Source organism: Miniopterus schreibersii (genome assembly GCF_964146895.1).
Source record: "Miniopterus schreibersii genome assembly, chromosome: 11".
NCBI lineage: Eukaryota > Metazoa > Chordata > Mammalia > Chiroptera > Miniopteridae > Miniopterus > Miniopterus schreibersii.
The window spans coordinates 64,147,579-64,167,073 of NC_138111.1; positions in this window are offsets into that span (position 1 = coordinate 64,147,579).

A 19,495-nucleotide genomic window follows, 5' to 3' on the forward strand; every position below is an offset into this window, starting at 1 on the left:
ATGCACATAAAAGTGGAGGATGCAGCAATGTCTACTTTGCCCATCACTGGTGATGTGGCAGTTCCATGTTTTGGCTGCTTGTAACTTCTAGCCTTTGCTAACACTTCTTTGGTCCTCACTCACCTCTGCACCACATGCCTCAATCAAAAAATAAATAAAAACCTACTATTAATAGGTCAGAAGACCATTTGCAATTAAATGTAGACATATACATTCAACAAAGTTTTCAACCCAGTAGAAAATGGAATAAAAGTATAAAAACTTATATAAGAATAAATGTAAATACTGAGTAAGGTTATAAAAATTGTCAGTCTTATTCATCCTTAAAGAATAGAGTAGCTATTTGTTCAAATTTTAAGTCTGGCAAAGATTTAAAAAAATAAAATTAGTGTCAGAGAAAGTGTAAATTGGTATAGTTTTTGGAGAGCAATTTTGAAATAACTACAAAAAAATCTTGTCTTTTAACCATCAATTTCAAATTTAGGAATTCTAAAAATAATATGCTTGTGTTTGTAGATATATATTTAAGGATGTTTACTGCAAAATCTTTATATCTCCACTCTTGGGAACAATTTATAATTCAAATTATTTTCTGATTTTGGAAGGTTCATATGGTACATATACTATGTAGCATCATCAGAGGCATATGAAGCATTTCATGACCAAACAACATTAATTCATATTTCTGCAGCAGAGCCTACAAATACTTAAAGTGGAATAAGCATAGGCCATAAATAATTCCAAGTAAGTTCTGCACATTTTGATACCAAAAGAATTCAGATAAGGTCAGGTTTGATTTTCAAACTAGAGAAAAAATACTTTCAATTTTAAGTGCATTTTGGATTTCAGAATTGCAAATAAGGAACTGTGGACCTATATTAGAAAAAAATATATAGAAACTAAACAAACATTCACAAAATAGTTATCTTCAAGTTATGGTTCTTAACATGTACACTAAGCAATCATTTTAAAACAGTGATAGAATCAACATTTAAAATAGAAAGGCCCAAAATATATGATAAAGTGAAATAAACATCCTTTGTACAACAACATTTCGGGTGACATTTCCTTTTTTTGAGAGAAATCATTGGCATGCAAGACCTGAAGTCTACTGAGAGGAAACATACAGACTTTAAGGTTGTCCAGTGCCCATTTTTGAGCCTCAACTCCTTCTTCTAATAAATATCATCAATTCTACCTAGAGGCAATAAAAATTACTAGATTGGGTCAAGATGAACCTAAATAATAGAAGCTGAGTGACAGAAAGGACGAAAAGGGCTCCAGATATAATCTGCACGGGGTAGAAAGGGCCAGGTGTCAAAGACAGACACAGTCTTCGTCACACCTGACACTCATGCCTGTGCACAAGGCTGTATCTGAGTGAATCTAACGATGTCTGATTTGAAAGTCATGGCACTAAAACTCATACCAACAATAATGATTCCAGTTCCCTGTTATACAAAGAACACAGGCAATCAAGAATAAAAAACACTGAAAACACTTTAGAAACAAGTCAAAAAATATGAAAAATCATGTACAAAAATATGCAAGGGATTTCTAAACATCTTTAATCATCTTTTTCTTCGGTGTTTCGTTTTAAATAGTTTCTGTGGCTGTATCTTATATAAGAAGCCTAGCCTCTGCCATAATAAGGCATTTGAAGGTTGGAAACTAGACAAGGACTTTCACTCTCAACCAGGGTGAAGGAACTGGAAACAAATTTACCCCTCCACCTGAAACCACCAAGAGTGGACAAAATATAGGAAACAGTTTCCGAGATACTGGACATCACACAACAAAGGATCCATGATAAATGAGACTCAAACGTGGTGACCCTTTGGCAGCCCCGGCTTACTGCTTTTGGAGAGCTTCCAAGCTGTGGTGCCAAGAGGAGGAACCAAGCTGGACTCGGGCTGAAAGGCCCGGCTAGGAGATGGGGCGAGGGACAGAGGGATCCAGGTGGCTGGAACGCGCAGGACAGAGCACCAGAGAGGACAGAGCGACAGGACAGAACTCCGAGAGCGGTCCTGCTCCCCCTCTGGTGGTTTCTTCACAGGACCTTGAAAAGATCTTCATTCTTCCGTAAGTAATGTCACCTCTCCTCTGGCTGTTTGAGATTTTTTTTCTCTTTATCACTGGTTTTGAACAATTTGATTTAACGAGGTATAATTTTGTTTATGTTTCTTATGCTTGACGTCTTTTCTTTTTTCTTTCTTTTTATGGAATATATTGGGGTGACACTAATTAACAAAATTATACAAGTTTCAGATGCACAATTTTATAACACATCATCTATACATTGTACTGTGTGTTCAATCCCCTCAAGTCCAGTCTCCTTCCATCACCACTTATCCCCCTCATACCCTTCTTCACTGCCCCCACCCCCTCCCCGAGCAATCACCACACTGCTTGTGTTTCATTGAAAAATTTTGATAATAATTTGTTCAAATATTTGTTCTGTCTCCCTACCTCCCCACTCTTATGGCTCCTATTACTTATATTTTTGGCTGCTTAAAGTTGTTCCACAGCTCACTGATGCTGTATTTTATTTTATTTTATTATTTTATTTTATTTTCTGCATTTCATTTTAGATTGTTTCTACTGCTATGTCCTTAAGTTCTCTATTTTTTCTTTCTCCATGTGTAATCTGTCATTAATCCCATTTTATGATTTTTTCTCTGCATACATTGTGATTTTCATCTCTGGAAGTTCAATTTAGGTCTTTTATATTTCTATGTGCCTTGTTGATTTCTGAACATATGAATGTATTCTAATAACTGTTTTAGTTATTCTTAATTAAAACATCTGTATCAGTTCTGGGTCAGTTTCAATTGATTGAATTTTTTAATATAAGGGTTGTATTTTCTTGCTTATTTGTCTGAAACTTGTGGATTAGAGACTAGATAGAATGAATTTTACTTACCCTGTTGGGTGCTAGATATTTCTGTGTTCCCATAAGCAGTCTTGAGCTTTGTTCTGGGGTGTGGTTAGTGAACTGAAGAAAGTTTGATCTTTTGGGTCTTGCCTTCAAGATGTGTTGGGACCAGAGCAGTGCTGAGACGAAGACTAATCATGCCTCACTGGTGACACAGATCCTCCTGTGTACTTCATGAAACGCCCTGTGAATAAGAGGTTTGCCAGATTTACTGATGGAAACATGCTCTATTCCTCTTGCTGTGTGAGTGCCAGGAATTGTTTCCTCTAATCCTTCAGAATGGTGATTTCTTGGCCATGGGTAGTTTCCTCAAATGTACTTTAATGTTCTGGAAGACAAATCATTTATAACCTATAATCTTAAAATCAGCAAAAATACTTGTCAAAAGATAGGGGAAATACTTCTTCAAAATGCAAAAGCTGAAAGAATTCATAGCAGTAGACTCTCATAATGAAAATGAATACTTCTGGCAGAAGGAAAGTGATTACTGATATAAATATAGATCCATATGAAGGAATACAGGGCATTAGAAAGGGCAGCTACATGTATAAATATTGAAATAATTTTTCATTTAAAAAATCTACTAAAATGTAATTAACTTTTTAAACAAAAACAGGGACAATGGAGTGTGACTTTTTAACCTATAGAAAAACAAAATATGCAAAAATAGCACAAAGATTGGGTGCAGAGGAACGGAAGTTACCTGCTGCAAGGTTCTTTTATTACATTTGAAGCGGCACAGTACTTCGAGGAAGCAGACAGACACAGGTTAGGTAGACTAGAAGCCTTAGAACAGCTCACACGGGGTGGGCAAATGTAGGTTTACTGTATGAGTACCCGAAACACTGTTTATTCTAGTATATTTTTCTACATGAAAAGCTATAAACCTACTTTTGCAAACCCCTGTATAAAACAAGGAGTTAAAACTAACAAGCCAATAAAGGAGATAAAGTAAAAAAAATACTCATTACAAAGGCATAAAATATGCAAAGTGAAAATAAGAGATGGAGCAAATAAAAATAGCTATAGGATGGCTATAAAGCACATCATATCAATAGTTACATTAAATTTAAATGGCCTAAATACAGCAATTAAGAAGCAAAGGTTGTCATATTGATTAAAAAAGTAAAATGCAAATATATGCAGCCTATATGGAAACATTAAATACAGATATAGAAATAGGTTAAAAGTTAAAGAATTAAAATTATATATCATGCTAATACTAATCCAAAGAAAGGTATAACTGATATATTAATATTGGAAAAATTATTTCAGAGTAATAAGGATTTTTTTAAAAGTAATTTTGTAAAGTAAATGGATCATTTCATTAAGGAGGTGTCATAATCCTAAATGTTTACGCACTCAATAACAGAGCTTCAAAATACACAACAGAACTCCAAGGGGAAACAGCAAATTCATAATTATAATTGGAGATTTCAATGTCCCTTTCTTAATAATTGACAGAAAAATAGACACAAGATTAGTAAGAATATAGAAAATGTAAGCTATACAATTAGTCAACTTGATCCAATTTATACTTACGCAATATTTCCCCCAACAGCAAAACACACATTAGTTTTAAAAAAAATCTTTATTGAGTTCAGAGAGAGGAAGGGAGAGGGGGAGAGAGAGAGAGAAATATCAATGATGAGAGAGTCATTGATCAGTTGCCTCCTGCAGACACCCTACTGGGGATCGAACCCTCAACCAGGACACATGCCCAGACTGAGAATTGGATCTCCCGGATTATAGGTCCATGCTCAACCACTGAGCATGCCAGCCGGGCAACACACATTACTTTTAAGTTTATAAGAAACATGTAACGAGATAAACTATTTTGGGGACCATAAAATAAGTATCAACAAAATTTTACAGGCTATAAGCCACGCAGAATATGTTCTCTTACTACAAAAGAATTAAATTAGAAAACGTCTCACTAAACCCGCAATATTCTGAAACTAAATAGCACACTTATAAATAAACTGTGGGTCAAAAATAAATCAAGAGGGATTTTTAAATAATTTTGAATAAAAATTTTAAAATATCAAATGTTATAGAATGCCGCTAAGCATTATTTAAGACAATATCTGTAACCCTGAATCTCCTTAACTAAAAAAAGACAAAAGTTCTCAAATTAGTGGTCTCAGCTTTTCTACGTTAAGAAATTAGGAAAACATGAGAAATTTAAAACCAAACTAATTAGAAGAAAAAACAAACAAACGAAAACAAGACAGAATGAATGAAATAAAGAATAGAAAACAATAGAACATATTGATGACATGAAAAAAAGCAATGAACTATTATCGATAATTGCAACAACATGAATAAATCTCAAAATATTTATGCTTAGTAAAAGAAGCTAGGCTAAACAAACAAACATAAAGAGCGCATATGTGTGATTCAATTTATATGGAATTATGAAAAGTGAAAAACAATCCATAGTGACAGAAAGCAGATCAGTGGCTGCCTGGGGTGTGGGGGTGAAGGGAGGCAAGGAGGGGAGAGGGGAAGAGAGGGGAGGGTTACCAAGAGGGATGTGGAAGCCTTTGGGGATGATAAATATGTTCATTGCTTTGATCATGGTGATGGTTTCATAGTTCTATACGTAAGTCATAACCCACCAAATTGTACATTTCAAATATGTGCAGTTTATTGTATGTCAACTATTTCTCAATAAAGCTGTTACCAAAAAGCTACACTGACAAATCAAGTGACGAATAGTATGTGTACAAAGTGATTCTGCATAAAGTATAAAAGCGAGAAATGCTATGCAACCTAAATGTCTAGGAACGTGGGGCTTGTTAAATTATTGTCATCTAACTCTGTAGAGAGAAAAGAAAATACCTTTATGCCGGGCTATGAAACAATCGCCACTAAATATTATAAAGAACACACACACCTCAAAAATAAAATGCAGAATGATGTATATTTTAGGTTTCTGTTTTGGGTGTTAAACAAGGATAGACAGAGAACACTTGCCATATCTGGAAAGTATACATGAGAAAGTAAAAATATTAGCATCGGCAAGGTGACATGGGTGGCTAGAATGCAAGAGAGTGAGGAAGAATTTTTTCTTCTATGTCATCTTCATCCCATCAATTTTTGAAACATGTAAATACCTTACCTACTTAAACCTATTTTAAAAGCCCTGGTAATTAATGTATTGTACTAACTAAAAATTTGTCAAGCTCCGGAATCTGATAGCTTGTATAACTGTGTAATTCTGGACAAATGTCATCCTGTGGCCTGAGCAGGTAGGTAAGTCCTTGCCGTACTTATTTTGAAGCCTATCCCCATTGTCTGGTACATGGAGGTAGGACATTGGGGTAATTAGGCCATGGATGTAGAAGTAAGAGAGAGGTAACCTTGCTCTCTGCCATGTAAGGATATAGCAAGAAGGGGCTCATCTGCAAACCAAAAGTGGGCTTTCACCGGGCCTTAAGCATGCCAGCACTTGGCCTGGGACTTCCCGGCCTCCAGAACTGTGACATAGGGATGTTTGTTGCCTAAGCCACGTGGTCTATGGCATTCTTATATAGCAGCCTGAACTACAACTTAAAAAAATCATTCACTTGTCAAAGGAAATGGGTTGATACAGGGAGGCCTTACTTAACTGGCATATCAAATTAATAATAATAATATCATTCAAAGACTTGCAGAAGAAAACCTTGTTGAAAGATTATTTTTCGCTGAACAAATAGAGCTAACAAACTAGGATGAAGGTCAAAATTAGAAAAAAGTTAAAGTATTTAGATTGGTGGAATTTTTTTTTCATTAAAAGTGAAAACTAAATTAATTTTTAGATACATTTTCTTCCTCAACAGAAAGGACATTAAGATTTAGGTTTCACAAGACTACTTGTTAGAGACCAAGACAATATATTCAAGTTGACGATTTGAAGGGGAGAGAACATCAAGTTACAACAAGAAGGACTTGCTGTCAGCAGTAGCCGAGTGCCTGTGGAGCAGGAATGAAAATAGGACACCGGCACCCAACACAGGATAATGCGTTTGCCTTTATTTTCAGTAGGTTCATGGTGATAAAGGGATGAAAAGTAAGATCTTGGATAAAAATATACACCGCATAGGTTTAATGGCATATTACACACTGTAGAATAAAGGGTTAAATGAAATAAGAACAGTAAAAGGCATCTAGAATTAAAAAGAAAAGTAACAGAGAAAGACTAAAAAACTTAACAGAGTTATGTTACGGAAAAGCTTCGAGCACTTTAATATGTGTATAATTGTAGCCCTGGAGGCAAGAAGATAGAGGGGGAAATGAAAAAAAATACTTAAAGAAATAATGGTGAAATTTTTCCAAATTTCATGAAAACTATAACCTAAAGATATACTGTTTTTTAAAAAGCAAAAGAAACACAATAAAACTACACCAAGGCACATCATAATTTTTTTAAAACCTGTAATAAAGAGAAAATCTTAAAAGTAGAGAGAAGAGCCACATCATATACAGAGAAATAAAGGTGAGAATGAGAGTTAATTTGCAGTAAGTGAAACAGAATGGTACTGGCACAAAGACAGACATACAGACCAATGGAACAAAGTAGAAATTCAAGAGATAAATCCATGCATACAAGGTGAACTAATTGTCAACAGAGGTGCCAAGAATACAAAATGAGGAAAGAGTATTCTTTACAACAAATGGTGTTAGGAAAACTAGATACACAAATGCGAAAGCATGAAACTGGACCCTTCTTTTATATCATACACACACCAAAAAAAAACAACACTAAAAATGGATTAAAGACCTAACATAAGACTTGAAACTATAAAACTTTATTTTAAAACATAAGGGAAAATCTTCATGACATCGATCTAGGCAGTGATTTCATGGATATGACCCTAAAAGCACAAACAACAAAAGCAAAATAGGCAAATGGTACCTTTTAGCAAACTAAAAAAACTTCTGCACAGCAAAGAAAAGAACCTACAGCATGTAAAGGCAGCCTATGGGATGGGAGAAATATTTTCAAACCATCTCCCTAATAAGAAGTTAATTTTGAAAATACACAAATATGGTGTGGGGCAAAAATAGATTTACAGTTGTGAGTATGCAAAACACAGTTTATTCATCTATTATTATTAATTATTGTATTATTTTTCATGTGAACAGCTATAAATCTACTTTTCCCCACCCTGTATATTCCTCCAACTCAAAAGCAAAGCACAGACAAAAAAATTAAAATTACTGAATTTACAAAACAGGCAAAGAACGTTAAGTAGACATTTTTCCAAGGAAGACATACAAATGGTCAACAGGTATATGAGAAAATGTTGAACATGACTAATCACAATGAGGTACCACCTCACCCTGTTAAGATGGCTATTATCAAAAAACAAGAGTTAATGAGAATGTGGAAAAATTAGAACCCTTGTACAATGTTGGTGGGAATCTCAAATCATGCAGGTGCTATGAAAGAGAGTATGGAGATTCCTCAAAAATTGAAAATAGAAAATATGATCCAGCAATCCCATTTCTGGGTATAAATCCAGAAGAACTGAAGTCAGGGTCTTGTAGAGGTGTCTGCACTCACATGCTCACCGCAGCACTGCAGGCGTGCCTCAGTGTGTTGTGCTTCGCTTTATTACACTTCAAAATGTTGGATTTTTTACACATGGGAGGCAAGGCCCTCTGCTAGCAAAAAGATTACAACTCGCCGTATTGTGATACTCGCTTTATTACTCTGGTTCGGAACAGAAACTGCAACATCTTTGAGGTATTCACAACAGCCAGTATGTGGAAAATAACTAAATGTCTGCTGATGGATGAATAGATAATGCTAACATGATATGTATATATAATGGAATATTATTCAGCCTAAAATGAGGGAACTCCTGCCATATGTTACAACATGGATAATCCTTGAGGACATTGTGGTAAGTGAAATAAGCCAGTCACAGAAAGACAAAAACTTCATGATTCCATTTACATGAGATATCGAAAAAAGTCAAACTCATAGAAACAGAGAGTAGAATGGTGGTTGCCAGGGGCTGCAGGGAGGGGAAATGGGGGGTGCTTCTTAACAAGTATAAAGTTTTGATTATATAAGATAAATAATTTCTAGAGATTGCTGTAAAACATTGAGCCTCTAGTTAACAATACTATATTGTGCACTTAAAATTTTGTTAGGAGGGTGGATCTCATCTTAAGTGTTCTTACCACAATAAAAAAGACTTTCCAAGACACTTTAGAGCTATAAGAATTAATCATGATCTGCAGACCTGCACTAAAAGGTAGTCACAAGAATCAATGAAATAAAAATTAGAAATGCAATAGAGAAATTTCAATAAAACCAAATGCTGACAACTTTGGATTAGTGAAACTGAAGAAACAAACAACCTCCAGCCAGACTGATCAGGAATTGAAAGGGAAAACACAGAAATTATCATTATCAACCATGAGGCAGTGACATTACTGTAATATCTACAGATACTAAAAGGTTAATAAATCAAAATAATTAATAAAAGTTATGCCATAGCCCGACTGGCGTAGTCAGTGACTGAGCATTGACCTAGGATCCAGGAGCTTGAGGTTAGATTCCCAGTCAGGGCACATGCCCGGGCTGTGGGCTCGATCCCCAGCAGGGGGTGTTCAGGAGGCAGCCGATCAATGACTCTGTCATGATTGATGTTTCTATCTCTCTCCCTCTCTCTTCCTCTCTCTGAAATCAATAAAAATATATTTTAAAAAGTTATACCATAATCTTTACAATTTAGATGAAATTGAAAAAAAATTCTCAAAGGATACTCAAGACAAACCAGAACTCTGTATCTTAAAGAAATTGAATTTGTGGTTAAAATCTTTCCAGCAAAGGAAACCCCAGGCCCAATGGCTTCCCTGGTGAATTCTGAACAGTATTTGAGGAAGAAATACTACAAATTCTATACAAACTCTTCCAGAAAATGGAGAACCTCTCAAGTCATTTCATTGTATGAGGCCGGAGTTGTCCTGTTGCCAAAGGAGACAAAGGCATTACAAGATAGCAAAGTCCAGGGCAGCTCTCCCAGATACAGAAACAAGTACTTAACAAACTTTTAGTAACTTGAATACAGCGACCTATCAAAAGGGTAAGACATCACGATTTAGTAAGATTTGTCTAAGGTGTGAAAGGCTAGTTTATCATTTAAAAATATATTTTATTTGCCATTTTAACAGAGTACAAAAATAAATATGATCACCTCAATAAATGAAGAAAAAGTCCTTGAAAAAATCCAACATCCAACTCAGGCAAAAACTCTCAACAAATTTGGGGTATAAATATATCCTCTTGACTTGATTAAAGATACCAATGAAAATCACACTTGATATTATTTTTAGTGTTAAAAGACAGAAAGTTCTCATCCCAGGATTGAGAGATGAACACTTCCATGGGAAAATGTAAGAGAAATGAGGACGGGTTCACCAAGCTCCAGTCTAACCTCTGATATAATGCAAGGCAGCTACCCTCATGGCTTACGTGTCCCAGACATTTACAGGCTCTGTATAGGTTTGGTTATGAGAGACTTAGAGTTGAGTCATATTTTGCTTTTTTCAGCATAAGCTTCTGTATTTTAATAATGAAATGTGCAATACAGTTTAATATTTCCTTCAAGAAATCTAGCCTTCCCCAGGAAAATAATCATGGAATAGCCTAAGACTGGTAGTGAAGGCCAAAGGATCTTCCTGCTTTCTTAAGCATCAAACGCTGACATAAGAACACTCCCTTGGTTTTAAAAGTAGCCACAATTTGGGAACTTCACATTAAAACCACATAGTACTCCTTCTCAAAACATTTGAAAAAATTTCATATACAGTGGTTGCCTTAATGAGGTAGGGGACAGAGTGGTTACTGGGAGCCCAAGAGAGCTGTGGGGAGATGTTTGCTTGACTAGAGCTGTGCTTTTCAGTCCAGGGGCAATATCCAGCAGGTGGCAACCCAGAAAGGAGGAAACTGGGGTCATAAATATCACAGTCTGACTCCTCTCTTACTCCAGTTTCCAAATGATGACTCTCATTGGCCAAACCTAATCAGGAAGCCCGAGGACAAGATGCAGTTCATAGAAGTCAGCCTCTTCACAGTGCAGAGGAGAGCAGAGAAGGCTGGAAGTCGGATCTGGAGGAATATATAGATGCTATCCAGAATATTCCACCCCTTTTGCTCTATGGACAATCTTTCTATTCTTTTGATCACGTAAAGTATGTGGCTGGACAGAGTCCCAAGAATTACGATATCTGTCAATGCTGTCATGTTCCCACCCAAAATCTCAACTATTACCCACCACCAGTGCTCTTCAAACACGGTGGGGTAGGGGAAGTGATGAAAGCAAACATCATGAAGCATAACTGCTCCTGCCTCTTCTACACCTTGTGCCCAAGCCCAAATTGATCATCACAGCTACCTTCTGCCACCATCCTTTCCATGTTCCCCTTACCCTCTGCCATAGCCTTAGTTGAATGGGCTCCTGGGCTTGGTAATGTCATCCAAAATTTCATTCCTCTAGAATCTGAGTCCGTCAGCCAACTACGTATAAGAAAGCACTAACACTTTGTGCTCCTTGCCCCCCAAATTTAGCAGCAATCCATTGCACCGAAGTGATCAGGTTCAATCAACCCAGACAATAGAATCAGCCCTCTTTCTGCCTATTAGCAGGAGATTGAAATGGACAGGAGGGAGTGTCAGCTTCCAGTTTCCTAGAACCATGGCTGTATTTCCCATACACCCTGGTGGACACCCCGCTTTTTCTCTGAACATACTGAGATTAAGAGAATGAAAAGCATTGGTGAAACAAACGTTAGGGCCACCCTCACATATACTTTTCATTTCCAGAACACCTGCACCCTGACTATGGGAAATGGTAACATATATTCATTGGTTTCCATAGGACTGCAGACATTTCAAGTACATATATCAAGCCAGCTGTTTCTAAGTAATGAAGCATGCTGGGAAATTAGTGATTTCTATGGCTATGAACCACTGCCATATTTCCCTTTGTTGTGACCTCCTAGTCAGAAGCAATGTTCTGTGGAATAAATGGCAATAATAAGTCAATCTGTTCACAGGCAAAAATCCCATGAAGCCAAAGGTGGAAGCCAATCTCTCAGAACAGTTAGCATGGGAAACTAACTTGTTCATTGATTTGCTTATGCTTTCTGGACACACTGAAACCCAACCTCATACATATCATTTCCATTTTAAATTGAAATCCTACTGTGCATATCTAGCGCTATGGTTCATCTGATCAAATGATATCAGCTTTTGATGGACATATGTTACAAAAATAAATCATGTCTTTATTGCAAGCTCCAGGGAGTTTTAAGACTTGCCAAAGGCTCTAAACAGCATATCTAAGTCCCACACTTCCAATAACAATGGGTCTACTGAGTCATGAAAGCCAAGTAGTAGAGCAGCTTGTTCCAATCTGGACCTGCCATGAAAGGCCTTTCGTGGTCCAGGCCCTACTCAGAACTGTAAATAATTGAAGCAACACACACTGTGTTTCCTCAAAAATCCAAAGAAGTTCACCAGGAATTATTCCTCTATGTTTGTACTATGCAGTACCAGGTGCAAAAATTCAACAAGGCTGTTCTGTCACAGCACTAAACCCTAAAATGTCAGGGTTTTAAGGATCTTGTCTTTCACGCATGCTCATCTCCCCCCGTCCGACAAGCATGTGTCGTAACGGGAATGGAGAATGCTTGCTTCACAATGTCTTTCATGTGACTGGACATCCTGTGAAAGATCAAAAGGATGTTAATTAATAACACCCTTCAATTTAACTAAGCGTAGGAAAGGTGACCTATTCCGAAGGTAAGGCAGTGAAGATACACTCTTGTCTCTAAAGAGTACATTTCTGTTGGGGTTGAACAACAGCAAAATATGTATCCAAATTTATAATTAGAGCTGTGTCGGCTGCTTTCATAAACATACCACACCTGGAACTGTCTGATTGGGTCTGTGAAAATACTGTATTAGTGTTTTCACATAGTCAAAAAAAATCAAACAATGCAAATGAAGTCAAGGTACTTGTTTGTGCTCTTACCAGAGGTGACCTCTACTGTTTGTGATTCTTTCCAATCGTTCCTATTTATTTGTTTATAAAAGCTTTATTAAAGATACATATGTAATTTTGTATATTTTCTATTTACATAAAGGATTTTCACTAAATGAATCATCTTTCCCACCCTATATATCTCTTCTCTAATTATTGCATAGAATTTCATAGTGTATATGTACTATAATTTAACACCTACTGATGGATATATAGCAGGTTCCTAATGTTTTACTTTATAAACAATGCTGCAATGCATATCCTTGCATAAGCGTCAGGTATAAGTGAATCCCAGGAGAGGTATGAAAAATTGGGTTAACTGAATATACATAGTCTAAATTTTAATAAATAGATTTTGACTGCCCAAATGGATAGTCTAAACTTTATTCCCACAGGGAAACTTTATAAGAGTACCTATTACTCAATTCCTTGATATTATCATTTTTTTCATTTTCTGAATATCTGATATATGAAAGTAGGCATATCAGAGTTATTTTAATTCAGTTTTCAGAAGGCAAGCAATGTTAAGCATCCCTTCAGACGTTTAATGCCCTTTTACATTTCTTCTTCAGAGAATAACTTGTCATATGTCTATTTGTCTATTGTTTTTAATTTTCTGCTTATTTTAGAAGCTCTTTATGAACTCTGAATATTAACTTTTGTCTTTAATAAACAATTTTTTATCAAAAATATTTTACTCAAATAGACTTTATTCATTTTTATGGTGATTTTTGTCATAATGAGTACACTTTGGTATGGTCAGTTTATCCATGTCTTCCTTCGTTACCCTTGCTTTTGGTTTTATTTATGTATGTTCTCCATTACCTGTTACATATATACACATTATATTAACAGAGACACAATGGTATTTCTGGAATAACTGCTATGCATTTGGAGAATAAATGCAGCTAGTTCGGTACCTCCCATCACACAAAAAGAATAAATTCCAGCCTGGCCGGCGTGGCTCAGCGGTTGAGCATCAACCCATGATCCAGGAGATTGAGGTGCGAGTCCGGTTTGCTGCCCGGTCCCCAGCAGGGAGCGTGCAGGAGGCAGCTGATCCATGACTCTCTCATCACTGATGTTTCTCTCTCTCTCTCCCTGTCCCTTCCTCTCTCTAAAATCAATAAAGATATTTCCTTTAAAAGTGAAAAAAAAAAAAAAAAAGAATAAATTCCAGCTAGAGTTAAAACCTGGAGGTAATACATACAATGTCTGAATGAGGCTCCAGCTTTATGTAATAGGCACTGGTCACCCGCAGCCAGCACAGGGTTCCCCTGGCCCAGATGTAGAACGGTACTTGCAATTCTAGCAAATCAACATTGGAATCTCTACCAATCACTTGGGACTCTGTTTAGGGGCAAACCTACGAATCACTTTCTATGGATACTTGAGGCCTAATGTATTTCGCCCTTGCTGAAAAAACCGTGACTACAAGCACATGCTTCATGCCCACATCTCTGTGAACATCAGGTAGCTTTTACAGAGGCAAGGTCACAGGTTCCACAGAGAAAAAAATGGATTTGAGAATAAAACCACTTTGTTTAAAAATTTTCTATGGTTAGAAAATAGAATAGTAATTACATTTTTTAAGTGAAAGGAAAGAGTGGGCTTCGTGCCATGTTCGATAACTAAGTTTTAAACAATACGATTTATTTAATTATTGGTACCAGCTTCCCAGAATTGGGTCAACAGAGCATGGATGTCACTGGAGCATGGAAACTAGAATAGGTTAAAACTGTTGTGACAGGTTTTTTTTTTAATGGCTTCATATCCTGTTTAAGGCATTAATTTTCAGGAGAGTGCTGATGGTTAGCCTTTTATGTATCATTATGTCTAATTTGCTTTATGTTCTAGCAGTGAAAATTACTTGCCTCCCTTCAACTTTTATGGCAAAGACAAATGAATATCCAAGTAAAGCAGTCATTGGTTTAATTTCATCATTCTCTGCTTCACTGTAAAAGTACATACTTCCTTCTGAGATAAGTAGGTAGAAATAATGCCTGGTCTTTAAGTCACTGCACATCATCCAGCTCCAGAACAATGAAGCTTGGAATTCAGTTGCCATTCTCATTCCAGGAATGCGAAAGGGTCACTGCGACACCTGGGAGTAGCCAGAGCAATAGTAATGTTTAAAAACGAATGACTTGGTGTGGCCTTGCTTCTAGTTAATGATTTCTCATGAGAAAGATGCAGAAAGCCTGGATAATTAGAAAAATTTAACCGGTTATGTCTAATAAAATTAGGTCTGAAACATTTTTGTTTTCACTGAAAAAATTGTTTCTTAAAGTGTTAATATTTTATATGTTTAGTTGAGGTATTAAAACAACTGTGCACACGTTTATTTGTTTTGTCAATAATCTAGTTCAGACCCATTATTGTGAGAGAGCTGGGGGAACTTGAGGAATGAGAGATTCGAAGAGCTTTTTAATTTATGCTGCAAGTTCTCTTTCATACCTACTGAGTGCATGAAACATTGGTAAGACATAAGGTCACTGCCTTAATTATCTATATCATTTATAAATCTTCAGAGATGAGACTCAGATCCCGTCCTGTGCTCTCCGCGGCGACGGCTTTCCAACATGACTCCCAGGAGAGTTTTGAACTAGGCAAGACTCCCACCATTTCTGAGGATATAAGAAGAAGAAGAAATGTGAACTTTCAAAAAGTTACACGTATTTTAATTACAAAAAAGTCCTCTTATTCTGAGATAATTTTTTATTTAAAAAATTATAGTGATGTAGATAATGGCCCCTAGTTCTTATTTAGGACAGATAATTGCATTTAAGGATTTTTTTCCTGTAAAATATACATATCTGGGAAATACTAGTTTATGATAAGTAAAAATGAGACCAGTAGTTTTGAAAGGCTGATGCAGGATTAGAAATTGCTGTAAAAAAAAAAAAAAAAAAAGTGCTATTTTTGTTTTTTGTAATCAAGAAATCACATCTGTCCATTATAACAATTCAGGTGAAAAAAGCACTGTAGGCAGAAAGAAAATTATAATAAATGGAAATCTGGATCTACAAGAAAGAATAAAGAATACTGAAAGTGTTAATTACATGGGCTAATACACAGTTCTTTTATTTCTGTGGAATAAAACAGATCTCAACATTTTAAATAACAAATCACAAGACACTCAATAGAATGACTAGACAAGCCATTGACCAGGAGAAATATTAGCAGATCTCATATATCATAAAGAGTATGTATACAGAATACACAGAGTTCTCAAAACTCCAAAATAATAAAACAAACAATAAAAAGCAAATGGTCACAAGTTTTGAACAGACACTCACTAAAGAATGTATATGGATGGCCCACTAGCACATACAGTGACCCTCGACATCGTTAGTCATCAGAGAAAGGCAATCGCAAATTAAAAGAACCTCAAAATGTTTCTACACATCAATTAAAATATATAAATTATAAAGTCTGACCACATCAAGTGCTGGCGATGACTATAACATTTGGAGGTCTCATCTACTGCTTGTGGGAATGGAAAATGGTAGAACCCCTCTGGAAAAGTTTTGCAGTTTCTTTAAAAGTTATGCATACACCTGTGATATGACCCGGACATTCAACTCCTAGATACCTGTCCAAGGGAAAGGAAAGCATGTGTCCATAAAAAGACTTGTACATGCACGTTCACTGCACCTATATTTGTAAGAGCTAAAACCTGGAAGCAAATTACATTGGCAGGTAAATAAGTAAACGCATTTATAATTGCTCTTCTCAACTTCTAGGGGCCACTCGCTTCCTCAGCTCAGGCCTTCTTATCACAGCATTCTGACCACTGCTGCCATCGTCTCACTTCCTCCTTTGACTCTGATTAACCTGACCAGCAGTAATGTCTGTGTTAAACTTTCCCCTTCACTGAGTTTTACATATTTCTAAATAAATTTGTACTTTCTTTTACTAACATACAGTATGTTTACTAACCCAGCAATTTTGTGCTCTGTACTAGGTTCTGTTTTAGTCTTTCCTATATGCACCATTTAGATAATATTTTAAATGAAAATATTTAGGTAGAATATATAATATTTCATTATAATAAATAACAATTCTTTGGTTTCCATGAGCATGGATCATCCATTACACAAGGCACTGAGTTAGATGCTCAAACAGGTCAACTTATGTTATCTTTATCAAATACTTTCTCTTTGTCTGATTCTAAGTCCAGGCATATGATGCCATCCACCAACGAGGACACTTGGTTTTAGAAACGTTAAGAAACTTCACAATGGCTCCTCAATTAGTATGTGACATAGAAGTGTAAAGTCAGGAATTCTGATTAATCTACCAAGGCGTCTACTCCAAGGCGAGGCCTCTCCTTTACTCAGTTGCTTTCCTCCCCCCTCTGCTCCTGACGAAGCCGCCCTGGCCGATGTTGAGAATGCCATGCGGGATGCCTCATGATTTATAAAGCACCTTTATACATTAGGAGAGTAAGAGATGCTGTATATACAAATGCGATACTAAGGAGACAACTATAAATGAGTATAAACAGTGTCCACACAAGGCTGAGAAGCAGAGAGCGCCCTTATTTGCATCCCTGGAACCGCTTACATCCTGTGTGCGGTGCCAGTCCACACGCAAAACGCACAGGAGAGGTGCTCAGGCTTCACTAGGCTCATTTTCCGAATCCCTGAGGGGTCTGAGCACCCCATCTCCGATCACCTGCTGGAGAGGGTAACGCTAACGAGAAACCACGGGTTACAGTACTTTTGATTGAATGGCACGGCTAAATTAGTCCCTCTCGCTACCTGGGGAACACAAGGATGAAGGCTGGCTCACGCACGTGACCCCCGGCGCCCCTCTTCTCTCCTGGCCCCCGGGGAACTGCAGTGTGGCCTCTGTCCCCCTCTGCTCTCCCTCCCCGGTGAGCTACACGCCAGGGTGCTGCTCAGACACAGCCCCCCTGTTCCGCCAGCTAATCCCCTTGTCAGATGACAGGGCCTCCTCTGCTCTAAGGGCAGCCTGGAGCCACTGTCTGCACGGCGCAGGAGAGCAGCGATTTCTCTTCTCCGTTAAGCCCTCCGAAGGAGGCGAGCGTGGCATTTCAGCCTTGGCTTTCAAAAGCAGGCCTGGTTTTCCTCCTTGGTAGGAACTGTGCTCTTCCTGTCGCCGGTTGTCACAGTGTCTGCGGCCCTGTGTTATCTGCTGATCAGAGGACTGCCTTCTCTAGTATGTGACTTGTTTCCAAGGGTAGTGAGAAAGTCCATAAACCACTTAACCTTCCTGGGCCCATTCTAATTGAAGCTGTAAAAAGTCACAGCCTTTTATGAGCCACTGCTTTTGAATATAATAAGGTTTGCATGCATGCGGTCCAGCAGGAAAATCAGCATCTATGAATGTTTATGTATTTGCAATGGAAATGCCCGAGCAGACCCTCGCTACATTGGAATGAACGCAGTGAACCAGGAGGGAGGGTGGTTACTTTTGGTACTAACAGGATGTTGTCCATGCTAATTAGGAGGGGGGGGCAGAAAGAATGACTTTTATGGTACCCCTGGGAGATCCTGACACAAGAAATAAGGTCAGAGTTCCAAGCTGCATTGTAAAGCCTAAAGCTTCAGGTGTGGCCTTCACCTACATACAGGGCCCTGAATGCCTGACCACGGGGTCCCCTGCTGTGGCCAGGGCCCTGAATGTCCCGAGCTGTGGCCACATACATTCCCCACCCATCGGGTAAGGCTCCCCAACGCTAGTTCCCCTACCAGCTGGACAGCTGCTCTCATCAACCTAATGAGCTTAACTTCCCTGGCTGCCCACAGGGTTCTTCAAATAAGCAGTCGCGGCTCCCACACAAACCAGGGAGCACTTCACTCCCTCCTTCCTGCAGAGCCTGCCTCCTGCATTCCCTACTGGGATTCGCTTTACTCCCTGTGCAACCCCATGTGGCCAGGAATAGAGGCAGTGTCCTCCCCCCTCCTCCTTAGTCACAGGTGCTCGAATATGACACGTGAGCACCTGTGACTAACGACCTGCTGCGATTCTCATCTTTCCAAGCCTGAGTGTCCCGTGTTTGGCCGCCTCGCACTAATTAGGGCAGGTATCCTTCGCTCCCAATGGGACAAAAAAGGAGGCAATAAGAACACAAGCTCCTGTCTGCGAAGTCAGAAATAAACACTTTTAAGAGCAAATATTTAAAAATAACATTTTAATTAAAAAATTAGTACACTGCTGTCACTGGGGGAGTGTACAGGTAAATGTATGTAGGAACATCAAGAAATAACGCGCAGGCATTCAAGTAGCCACAGCACTTTGCAAGAACACATTAAACGGACCAGGAGAGTTATTTATGAGGACGTCAGCAGGGTAATAAGCGGATACTGAGATAAAAGGCAATAAATAAATAACTAAATAAACAAGAGAGGGGCCTTGCATAGATCATGTGCAATAATGTACCATGAATTGAGGACAAAAATAAACAAACCTTCCCTATTAGAGAACTCCCTGCCCCAAAGAGACAGTAATTCACTAACAAGGTAAGTGTGTATGCACATTTCCA